Below are 13,128 nucleotides of genomic sequence, written 5' to 3' on the forward strand. Positions count from 1 at the left end.
CCACACATGGGTGGGGCAAAGGGAGTCTCCTTCATCTTCCACTACCACACAAAATGGCATCCCTGAGCACAAGCTTTGCTCCTTGCTAGAGATGATGCTTGCATTAGGTTCCCCAGGAAGAGGAGGAGGAGGCAGCATGAGACAGGGCCATGCCCATTTCTCTCCCCTGCATTTGCCAGCATATCTAAGCTTATGAGGGACCTGAAGTGCTTACTACATCCTCTGTAATGGCACAGCTGCCACACTGCCCTACATTCCTGGCGGCATTCTATCTGCTTGAGGCACAGTGTCTCCAGGAGGACCTGCTGGGGCACTTTGCTGCTGGGGCACTACCTACAACTGTCTCTGGCTCTCATGTGGATACTCAGTCAGTATGTACACCGGACCCTTTCAGGCTGATACGAAATGACAGGGTGAGCAGATTGTATAGACAGATTCCAGCCGAGTGTTGTTTCTCAACAGGAAGCCTGCTGAATCATTTTATTCCATTTGATCTATTTGATCTCAGATTCAGTGTGTGATCTTCAAAAAACGCAGAAGAACTGCTACTTGTATTTTGATTAATGGATATATTTTGTCCAGTTTTCTTTACATTTGTGAAACTACTGTATGTCAGTCTAATTAAAGGTCTACCTTTCCCAGTTAGTAATGGATTAAAAATTAAGGGTGCTTAAATTGAAAAACACTACAAAACCTGTTCTAATAAATCTGTGCACTATTCTACCAGTACCATTCATTAATGGATACAAGGGAGAAAACATTTCCTAAGGAAATAATGTATTCCCTGCATAAATGGAAATCTTTTATGTGGGATGAACTACCCAATCAAAATGGATATTTCTTTATGGTGTGATCGATATTGTTAGAACTCTCCCTTGATGTTGGCAAGTAGAGAGTTTAAACTCTCTCTTTGAGCAAGTTGTCTATAACATGCGCTTACCTCCAGTTGTCAGGGAATGCAGTTATGATTGCAGTATGGCTGAGTTCACTGAAAGAGAGTTCTAGTGTCTTTGAGATTGCATAGTTGCTGGTGGTGATCAGCCACCCTTGGCTTAAGATGCAGAGAAAGAGCTACCTTCGTTTATTCTGCAACTTTGGCTTCAGGAAGCCCATCAGCTTTTTTCCTATTTGAGAAATCCTCTGAACTCCAAATATGGGAGTGGCTTCTTCTTCACATATACTTGACTTCCTTGACCACTGCAATACTATAGTTATAGTGTAAATCTGGGGGCAGGTCCTCAGCTGGTGTTCATTGTCACAGCTTCATTCAAGTTGCGGTATGACAATATATACCAGTTGTGGATCTGCCTCCTGATGCTTATGGTGCTTCACTGTGATGGATTGTGTTAGCCAATACAAAGATAAATTAAGAGATGATTAATTGTACTTATTTATGTCCCTGTTATACCACTATACACACCTCATCAGCTGCTTTTTCACTTTTTTTTACTCCATACTACAATTCAAATGCCATTGTCCCGTGCCATGCAGGATCTGACTTCAGCCCTTAATTTTTAATCTAATATTGACAGTTGTTCCCTTTATTGTTGCTGTATTGCTACAATGGGATAGGATTAGAAGAGCACAAACCTTCCATGTGCATTTACCAGTAAAATCCGCCTCCCATTCTTTATTAGTCTGCATTTTTGTGTAAGTTGCTATTTTCTTATTTGGTAAAGGTAACAGTTTTTGGCAGATTATGTCAACTAACCACAACGTGGTTGGCTAGAATAGATTCCTTGTGATATATGTATGATTAATAGAGTGGGGAAGGAGATGTATGAATATTTCACAGCAAATATTTTCTTTTTTGTCTGCTAATTATCCACAAACAGCTTAGGACTTCCTTGACCACTGCAATACTATAGTTATAGTGTAAATCTGGGGGCAGGTCCTCAGCTGGTGTTCATTGTCACAGCTTCATTCAAGTTGCGGTATGACAATATATACCAGTTGTGGATCTGCCTCCTGATGCTTATGGTGCTTCTTAGAGTGTATTGGTTATGTAGTTAATAATATGAATGGTCTGTGGTTCATTTGCGGGTTCTTTGCTGGCAATATTTATCTTTGAGAGTTGAGCTGCATGGACAGCATTGATGGGATACGTGGGTGTATCTTGATAAGAGGAGTGTAACTCTGAATCAGGTTACAAATATAATATAATCACTTTTTATTAATATTAGCCAGGATTCACTTGAATTGTTGTGTTTTTGTGAGCATTCTTGCCAGTAAACTGAGTCAGCACAGGGTTTTCAGAGATCAAAACCAAAAAGGGATTCAAATGCAATCAAACTGAGTTTGTTTTAAAATGTTGAATGCACATTCACACAAAGTATTTTGTGGTATTTGCCTAACTGTAGAAATTAATAATTACCATGAAGCTTTCACAAGGGGCCACCCTTCTTTTGCAATTTATTGTTTTAAAATACCATCCCAAATTACCTCAAAATGTACAAAATATAGTTTCTTCATTTTTATGAGAAAACTACCTGTGTTAAGGAGCTAATTGTTTGTGGTCCCTTGAATAGTTACTTAAGACAAATTTCCTGTTTAACATTTTATATTCTATTTGGAAAATGTTTTTAAGAAACAGTCAAAGTCAATATTCAAGAATTTACCTTTTCTATTTTTTGATTATTTGATGAGTCAAAAAGTTGGAATATTTCATGCAAGAACCAAGGCAACGCTGAGCTATCTCCATCTACAATGGAATTTATATTTTTGAAAATATCAATTTTGAGTCACTCTTTATTTTCTGAAAGAAAGTGAGACAGCAGGGAGCATTTTGAAACCCTAGAGACTGCGAATATGGCATCCAGATGAGAAGGAATGATAGGTCAATGGCTAACAGATGGCATTGTGAGTTGGAGCGGCTGCTGGCAGATGAAATTGACAATTTCGGCAAGGCTCAGCTTTTGACGACAGCTCAACAACATTGGAAAGACACTGAAGAACTCATCTTCTCTCTGGTGGTGTTGCCAGTTCGGACACTGCAGATGTTTTGCTCAGTGAGACATATGGTAGAGAAGCAATTATTCTCCCTTCATAGAGGGCAAGGCAAGGGAAAGGATGCCTTAAGGGGTTGGGTTCTCTGCAGCCAGAGATTTTTATATTAAGGAGAAGTATTAAACTATGAACTCTAAATGACTGTAAACAACTCTGGTATAATAATCTTACTGCTACTTCTAATAGCCTGCTAATATTATCTTCTGTATAGACTAGTTCCTTCTTGATTGGGGAAAAATGAATCCTTCCCCCTCCCCCTTGCCCCGCATCAAGAAGTGCTGTTGCATCCAAGCGATTGCATCATCTTTTTTCACTTATTGCTTTCTCTTTTCTCCTTTTCTTCCACAATATCTTTTTCATCTCCAGCAATGTTGGGGTCTTTCTCAGAATCATTGTGGTCACCAGTAGTAACAGCAAAAAGTCGCAACTAAAATTGCCAAGATTCATTTTGAAGAATGCTGCTTACTCAGCAGTGGAAGGGCTAAGCAGAATTTCGAAAGCATAGGTCCCAAAATGTTCAGCATATTCAGAGTACAATTTTAAAGTATCATCTGCAATTTTATGATGAGGCAAAATCCAAAAAGTTAGGAAACATTTTTATGATATTCAGCATAATTTTTTTCCTTTCTCAACTTATCCCATTTCTCTTGGTGCTACCTTCAATAATTTTTCTCCTTCCTTCGTGTTTACACCCTCAAGTATTTAGAGATTCCATTACCACAGAAGTAATATTGTTGCAGTATTCATGTTTTATCTTAATGGTATTAAAAATCCTTTGTGTGTTTTCCCTGAAGTGGGGGACACCAACATCGTGGGAGAAGAACCAAACAAGTTGTTGCTCTTTGGTATTGGTAAACAGTGACAGAAAAAGGGAAAATTGAACTTTTGAACACACAATGCTGTTGATGGGAAAAGACTACTTATATTGTTGCTGCATAGTTAAAAACATGTCAGGAACATGCTACTGGAATTGAAAGGCTCCTGTGGCATTTGTTGCTACACTTTATAAGAAGCAGAGGTGGAAAAGAATTTATTCAATAATGCTTGTTACCGACTGTCTTGGGTTGGAATTTTTGTGAAGAAGGACTTCACTAGTACAGGAACTACTCTCATGAGTAACGAGAGAAGCAGGCTGCAACCTGAAAGTTACCAGATTATTGTATTAGTCCCATTATTCACACTAATACCAGCAGGATTCTTATGTTATTGTCTGTCTGTGGTGTCATCACTTTAAAACTATGCTCAAACACAGCTTCACATGATAAAAAGCAGTATATGATAAAGTATATTTATTTAAACATAGGGTAGATATATTTTAAGCATGTTTAGTGTAGAATAACGGTACCAGACTGATACAGTTTGAAATCTTTTGTTTAATTATACAATATGACATCATGGGAAGCTAAAGAGTAAGATTCCTCCACTCCTGTGGCTTAACTTTGGCCTCCAGGGAGAACTTCAAGGGAACATGTGATAATTCAGTAGGAATGTCTCAAAGGATTACTTCTTCCTTATAATGTGCTTTGTTAGGCAACTACAGTTATTTCTAGGAAGGGTATGAGAGTGTATTTGAATTAGTCAGAGTTTGTTGCCTAGACACTTCTGAAAATCCCAGCAGTTGTCTATCTACATCTTTAGACGCCTACATATCTTTTAAAAATCTGGCCCGAACTGAATTGTTGAAGACCACATAAGGAAATTTGTCAGAAAACTCCTGGCTCCCAATGTACTGCTCAGACCACTAAACCATTTCTTAGTCCAGCAGGTACATTTCTAATTGCTGGGATCAAGGCTTGAAGAAGGAAGAGGTATAATAGTGAGCACAGCAAAAGTGTATGTATGGTAGAACAAAGACTTCTGTGAAACAGATAATTTTAAGATTCCAACTCATAATAGACCTGTGTTACATCTGCAGTTAGGACATCATTATTTTCTTCTACCTTTCATTTCTGTTGCATATGTTTTCAGTCACTCATTTATAACCAGCAGGTTTCTTCCTCTATTACTGAAGTTTTCAACAGTATCATGGTTCTGAGTGTCCCTTGTTAACTAAGATTAGCAGTAATGGAATAATATTCTGCAAATATAGCTTATAATGTATTACCTGTTCCCCAAAACTATTGCTTGAACCACTGAAATTCAACAACTGGACTCAACTTTTTCTTTCCACCCAGCCCAAACTTCATGTTTAATCAGCTTCCCAAGAAAATTGCTGATAGGAATCAGGAAATCATAATTGACCTTATACACGGTCATCAAGTAATGGGGATATTTAAATGGGGAGGTAGCTTCCTCTGTCCTTCACACACTGGCCTTTAGCTCTCTTCACTAATAGCTGTGGACATTTAATAATGTATTTTACAGCAAGGTCAGGTTAACAGGGGTTTTTATAGGCCAATATTTTACAGAGAATCGGTGAACCAAAAATTGTAATTATGCATGTGAAATAATCCCTTGAATAATTAGTGATGATTAACTGGCTATTATCATTTAGACAGGTTTCAGGAATTTGATATAAGAGGAGGCAGAAAGGAGATAGGCGCCAATTTTATGATAAGTAAATGTTTATATCTGTCATAAACCCAGATATTTTTTTAAACTGAACAGTAGGATCAACTGTAGCACTGATTACCATTTTATCAGTTAATGTCTATCACTTTTTTTGAACTTCATGAAAATGTATGTCCCCACTGAGTATTCCTGGTAGCCCACTAATGAGTTTCAAACAGCTTGTTATCATACCAGTAAACCTATTGACAATATGCTAGCATAGATAATGAATGTTATCAGTGTTAAACAAAGAGGTGGTTATCTCACAGCTAAACATTTCACATAACATATACAAACATTTTTCTTCTTTCAAGGTAGTTTAGTACTTTAGAAGATAACACAGTACTGCAATATATAATTCCCCCAATATTTCTATGTAGCTTCCATAAACATTATTCAGATCCATGTGCAAACATAGGGCCAAATTCTAGCATCACAAAGTCAATGGCAACATTCCCACTGACTTCTTAAGGGATTAGATGCAGCCAAATGGAGAAGGACATATAATCTTCATAAGGAGAGGAAATACGAACTCTCTCATATCCACGCAATGTGGCTACTCTTTATTGATTGTGCCAAAGATACATGCCCCAGATCTCCCCTCCTCTCCCTATATCCATGCAGGGAAGGGCCCTTCCACATATTGGTCTTCCACATCCTTCATGGATGTTGGGGACCCAGCCCCCTGCCCCTCCCCCCCAAATTCTCTCTTCCTTTTTTCAGAAACTGCAGGACTCCTCCTTGTATCCTTGTGTCCAGGGTTCCATGTGAAAGAGGTGGTGGGAAACTGGGCAGGCAAGGCAGAGGAGCAGGTGGCCTGGGGGATACATATTGCCACCTCTATGGCCCCCATTGATGTTATTATTATAAAATAATAATAATAATATAGACCAATGCTTCCTACCCACCCATCTGGCTAAGAATAGGATAGGATCTGGGTAGTTCACCACTTCTAAAAGTTTATAATCCGCAACTGCCACTTCGTTCGCTAATTGTCAGATCTACATAATTTGAGAAGCATATTGTGTGAGAGTAGTAGGATATAGAGAAATGAACGAGCTATTTATTACTACAAAGTCAATTGCCATGAGAATCCAAATGCATCTGGTACAAATTCTTTAAGAAAGAAAAAATAAAATTAATAAATGCTACTCCTTTAATTAGAATAAAAGTCAAAATTGTTCTGTTCCATTTATTCCAGACATATCCATTACTTTTTACAGTGCAGAAGAAAAACTGTTTTGTACAGCTGGAGCTGATTAAAAGGAATTCACCTCATTCAGTTTAATAAAACTAGCCAATTTACAGAGAGTCAGGGTATTAAAATTTAGTGTACATGACAACTGTTCTCATTTTCAGAATGCAGCCTACCTCCTCCATTTGATTGGATTTCTTATTATAAGCTCTGAAAAGGTTAATGAATACCTTAACAAAGCAGCTCAGGCTCTGTAATTGGGAGTAGTAAGCGGATATGGTGATGGGCTCCTTTTTTAATGTGATTGTAATACAGTTTTGCATGTGTTATAAAAACAGCATAGTAAGAAGTGTAAAGAACAATAGGGTCTCCTAATTTCATAGTTTGCAAATATGCTATAGAAATTGTTTCATTTGTTATCTGATGCAAACAACCAACAAATAAACTTGTGTGCTATTATTTATACAACTGCAAAGGTGTACTTCAGAAACAATTGTTTCTTTCCTATAAACAAAGGTAGAAAATTTCTGTAAACAGAAACCAAACCATATAAAGTTTAAAAAGATGTTCACTAAAATCCTCTTATATGAAGCCCAATTGTCCTTCGTGTTTATTCTGTGGAATTTCAAACTGCTTTCAAAGTCACTATTGACCCTCCGATAGAGATAGATATTGTTCTTTTTCATTATGAAAACAAAATGTATGTAGATAATTGCCAAGAATGTTCTACATAATACCTAGAGACTGTAATTCTGAGTCTGATTTTGCAAGCATATAGAGAGGTTTGAGATGCACACTTCCTTCTTCAAGCCTTCATAAATCTGAAAAATAGGTAAATCAGTGAACTGGTAGTATGACCATTCCCCCGCTTCAGAGCATAATACCATTGGATAAATGGGATGAAATGAGGGGCAACATTCTGACCTACTGAAAGAGGCTGCAGTACCCCTGACATCAGTGAAACTTCAGCTGGGTACACCAGATCTGAATTTGGCCGCCTGAACATCTAAGGCCCCATTGCCTGCAAAGAGAACCATTCAGGAGTACCTCCTCCCCCACCCCACCCCCGGTCCACACAAGCAGAGAGGTTGACCCATGTGGAATGCGTTGCAGGATTGCAGCCTAACAGTCATGGTGTGAATGTCTAATTCTAGCCTGGCCAGCACTGCGCTGTCCGTGGGTGCTGGTCTCTCCTTGGAGACTGACCCTTCCCCTGTCTGCCTGGGACAGCAGACTGACTGCTGCTGCTCTGGGCAGCCTTTATATATATACCTGAGCCTGGCCCTGATTGGCTGTCCCCAAACTGGCTGGGCCCCGGTGGCAGCTCAATCTGCTCTCTCTCTGATGGGCTGCTGGCCTGCGCCCGCCGCCTGGCCTGCCTCACTCAGGGGGGGGAGGGGCAACTACACCAACCAAAAATTATTTTCATAGAAGTCAGAAAGCAAATGTGCATTACACTCCTCTTTACGCCATGTGAGTCGTATGAAATCAGTTTTTTGATGTATAATAGAATATTTGTCCAATATGTGGAAACCAGAAACGGGGGTCATGAAGGGAGAGGGGGAATGATGGAAGAAAATATGCAGGGCAGACAGGTACAGATGGAGCTTGGGCTTTAGATTGAACAAAATTGCAAAAGTGAAGACAAAGTGAAAGCTGAGCCTATTTTCTCAAACTTGGACACCTATGTTGGGTACTCAGTTGTACATTTGTGTGCTCAGGTTGGCATTAAGGTGACTAAACTGTATATTTGGGTGTGTGTCGGACAAACACTACCCCAATGTGAAATCAGTTTCTCCCTAATGTAGATGTCTAAATTTGACTACTGGGTCTATGGGCCTTAGTATCAGAACAGTCATGTAGGGTCTAAAAATGGCAGTAGTAATGGGCAGTATTCCTCAGTGATGAACTGCTGTTGAAGTTCTTTCCCTATCTGGCACTCATGTTCTTATTTATTTCTTGAAGAAATAAGGACAAACCTGCTCTCTTTTTATGTTGCTGATCCTCTTACTGTTCATCAGTGTTGGAATATAAAATGGCATGTCAAATGTTTTCTGTGTAGGCCTTGTTATGTTAGTGATACCCACATAATTGACAATAAGTAAAGTCAGTGGCTTCTAAAAGGTTGTTAGGTAGAGCTGGTTGCTAATAAGAATTTCTATTCAGCCAGAAATTCCAACATAAAGATATATCTTTTCTGCTTTGGAACAAAAAGCCAAAATTTCCCACAAATGTAAAAAAAAAAAAATCTATTTCATACCATCAAAATGTTTTGTTTTGATGGTGGTGATTCAGTTAAATCAAAATATATATTATATATATATATAATTTATAAGTACAAATGTCCATATAATCAATATATGTATTTTAATATGCAAGTCTACACACTATGAATCAAAATACTATCCAAACAAAATATTTTGACACTATTAAAATTAAATGTTTTGACTTTCTCATGTTGAAAAATGTTGTTCAAATTAACATGTTCCTGTAAAAAATTTGTTTTCATGTAACTGCATTTTTCCATGACAAATTGTTCCTTCTATTTGCTTTTGACCAGCCCTATTGTTAGGTAACTGTGTCCAACACACATGCTATGATTAGCCATAAAAGTGCGTGATTGTGTGTGTGTTTGGTAAGGTAATGTTTCTGTCTTTTGTTTCATTGGCTAAGTGTGCCACACACTCTTCTATAGAGCCATGTGGTAGAACTCTGGAATAAAGCAGAACTTTTCTGTCTCTCTTGCTTAGCTTCAGTTCAGATCTTAATAAAGTTAGTTGTTTCTTTTTTTATCCAAAGTCTTTAAAAAACAATTACTGTAGAGTAAACAGCAACACTTCAAGCATTCAGTTCTTACAATGAGCTGATAGTGTTAGTGGCATTTACACTTGTAGGTTTAACTGTTGACCATTACCCTTTATTGTCTTTTCCACAGCATTTGGAAATGCAGCGTTTTACTGCAATTTCCCAGATATGAACAAGGCACCAACGGCAGAGAATAAAGAAGCGGAAGGTACTCACATATCAGAAATGAATACACCAAAAGTATACAAATTGCCCTTTTAAAGCAGCTGTCTCATCTTGCATTAGGAAACCAGCCACACTCGATGATCTGCTTCTTTCTCACTCAATACAGTAGTTTAAAGTATCTAGGTTGCATTAAAACTTTTCCAATTATCTTATGTCGCCAAAAGAATTTATAAAGATCCCTCAGCCTGTGAAATTTTTCCTTAAGGATCTGTTCAACTGAACCCTGCACATATAAAAAACATGTTTTCCAGCAATATAGTTGTATCCAAATGTATTATGAGTTAGTGATGGACAAACATCAAAGATTTTAATATTTCTGTTGGATTTAAAAAAGAATCCAGAACTCTAGTTGTTGCTCTACAGTGTATACAAACCAATATAACCAAATTTTCAGTGGATCTCCTTAATTGTGTGTGTCATTTGCAGACGCATCTATTTGTGTACAGGCAATCAGATACTTGTGGAAGCTAATCAGGTAATTTTGTGCCTAAGTACCTGATTTATGCACAAACACATCTTCTTGTACCCATAAATATTTTGAGCATGTAAAAAAGAGCAAAGAGAATTGGTGATTTAAGTCTGCAAGATTGGGCTTGAAAGCAGGCTTTCTCATAAGGTTTTTAAGAACTTTTGCTCCTGTTCATGGTCACAAATACTGCCAAAGCAGCCTTTCCAACATTAATTTGGCATTTATATCTGTAGTTGCAGATGGGGGAAATTAAAACTTACCTGAATGTTCCAGGAGAAGAAAAATTAGTTCCACTCAAGTTTACGGTTGTAAATAGGGAAATAGATGCATCAGGCCCTTGTTTCTCCCATACATGCTTCCCCACAGCAATTCAGTAACTATAAAGGGAATTTTTCAAAGTCAAAAGGACATTTAGGTGCCATACTCCCTTTTGAACCTTAAGCTACTTCCCATGATGTATATTATTCTTACTACCCCATTCAGTTCTAACTTCCCTCAATGGAAATTTTATATCCTTCGTTATTTGTTTCCACTGCTGCCCACAAAGTGCCAAGGCTGTGCAAAGGGGAAAGAAGGCATGGTCTCTGCCTGAAGGAACTTACAATCTTAGAAACAAAAGCAGAAGATATGTTTTTCAAAGCACTCTGTAGTCCACAGTAAATTTGAATGCTAACCAAATGATATGATTTCAAATATAAGAGAACTCAGTCAGTTACGTGAGGTAGCTTGGACCCAATAAAAGTGACACAGGTCCTTCAGCTCATTCATATTTTATGTTTGCTCTCTCTCTCCCCCCCCTTCCCCAAACAATTTCTAGACATTTCAGTACAGTACATAGATGTATATTTCTAAAGGCAGATCCAGTGCTGGTGTTATAGCTCTACTATAGTCAATGGAGCTATAACAATTTACATCAGCTGAGGACTAAAAATTAAAAAAATATAAATTTGCTTGAATCCAAATAATTTTGCATTCCTGTTCTACAGTCTTTTTTTTTAACCATTCTAAACAACAATGCAAGCACTTCATATTAACAAGATGTATGGCAGGAACATGCAGAATGAAGAAACAAGCAACTGCATCAATTGCTTTGCACCAGTTTTAGGATTATAATGGGAACTACCACTTTATGATGATGAAAACACATCACAGAAGGAGCTAAATTTCTTGTATTCCCTCTTAAAAAGCAGTGCTCTATTTTTTTTTCCTGACAGTATATTCTCACCGACAAAACAAAGAACCCTGCCATTTGGTAGAATAATTGTTCATCTCAAAATATGTTTAGCCTTCTTTTTTTTTTATTTGGCATTGTGTTATGGAAAAAACATAAATATTTTTTTCAGTAAATAGACTCTCATATAAATGACCATCTATTCCTCAAAACTTTTAGGTTACAAGCCAAAAATGTTAATATTAATTATTATATTCTCAATTATAAGCCAATTCATTTATAAGCCGACCCCCCACAAGATGGATAAGTAAAAATGGAAACAATTTTATAACCCGTTCATAAGCCGACCCTATAATTCAGGGGTCAGCAGACTTTGGCTCCTGGACCATCAGGATAAGCCACTGGTGGGCTGAGATGGTTTGTTTACCTCGAGAGTCCGCAGGCACTGGGGTAAACCTAAGTAAAACAAAATGTCCCAGCACGCCAGCTGTTTACCCTGACGGGCCAGGACAGCAACTGGTTGGGAAATTTTTTTGTGGGGGAGAAGCTGGGAGTCAGGGGAGTAACCCCTGTGACCACCCCCCACATGACCCCACCCCTAGCCCAGGACCCCCACACTCTCCCCATCCCATCCTTTCCCATCTTATCTGGGGAGGATGCCTCTGGCCTGGCTGGAGTTGCTCCGGGAGGCTGGGCGGCGCGGCCGCAGCATGCTCCGGTGGGCCAGACTGGGCGGGTGTGGCTGCAGCATGTTCCAGCAGGCTGGGCCAGGCGGCACGGCCACAGCCTGCTCTGATGGGCCGGGCAGCGTGGCCACAGCCTGCTCTGGGGGTGGGGCCGAGGGGCACGGCTGCAGCCTGCCAGCCCTGGAGCTGCAGCTGCTTCGGAGGCTGGGGGGAGAGCAACGTAGCCAGAAGCGGAGACACTCTGGCCCCACCTCTTCCCTTCTGGCTGTGCTGCCTCTCCTTGCTCCCTCTGTTGCGGATAGGAGCTATGTCTCACCTCACCCTCTCTATACCCATTCATAAGCCGACCCCCTTCTCTGGTGCGTCCCTTTTTTACTAAAAAATTCAGCTTATGAACAAGTATATACGGGGTGTGTGTGTATATATAATGCTGCACTTCTGAACTGCACTCATTAAATCACCAGCAGGAAGAATGCCTTGTTTTTGTCAAGGTGGGTGGTAGTAACGTAGAATGACTGACTTTATTAGCCCATCTATTGATGTGCAGATTCACTTAAGATAATAATGGAGACATCTTTCTGTAATAATGAAAACACCCAGCAGAAGGATGTATTTTATTAATTACTTTACATTTCTTGGTATATATTTACCAAAAGAAAACTCACTGTAGATTGAGTGTCTGTTTTTGAGGAGACCTTTTCCTTGGTTATTTGTTCAGTTGGTTGATTAAAATGCAAAAAGTCAGTCAAGTGACTGACTTGCAGGAGGTTTCACCCTCAAATCAGGGTCTTCTTCCTAATTAGACAAGCCCAAGCACCTAGTGATCCCATTAAACCATCCTGGCTCAAAACATCTCAGCTAATATAAGCTAACAGCACCCCACCTTGCCCCACACACTCTTATTTCTGTTCATAAGGAGAATTTAACAATACTGCATACAATAGTTGTCCCTTTTTTCTTGTTATTAGACATTTAGCTAACCTCTTACCATATAATCCAGTTTCTATTTTTTGCACTCATG

General features: G+C 38.9%; 1 long non-coding RNA gene across 3 annotated transcripts in view; it reads left to right on the forward strand.

Moving 5' to 3' along the window:
- The window catches only part of LOC120372712, a 177,160-nt gene extending 166,065 nt beyond the window's left edge, over nt 1-11,095 (forward strand). For all 3 annotated transcript variants that reach the window (XR_005585136.1, XR_005585137.1, XR_005585138.1), the window contains one exon: nt 9,687-11,095. This is a non-coding gene — a long non-coding RNA (uncharacterized LOC120372712). The remainder of the gene's footprint in view (nt 1-9,686) is intronic.
- Nucleotides 11,096-13,128: the final 2,033 nt, after the last annotated feature.

Source organism: Mauremys reevesii, linkage group 9, assembly GCF_016161935.1.
Source record: "Mauremys reevesii isolate NIE-2019 linkage group 9, ASM1616193v1, whole genome shotgun sequence".
Taxonomy (NCBI): domain Eukaryota; kingdom Metazoa; phylum Chordata; order Testudines; family Geoemydidae; genus Mauremys; species Mauremys reevesii.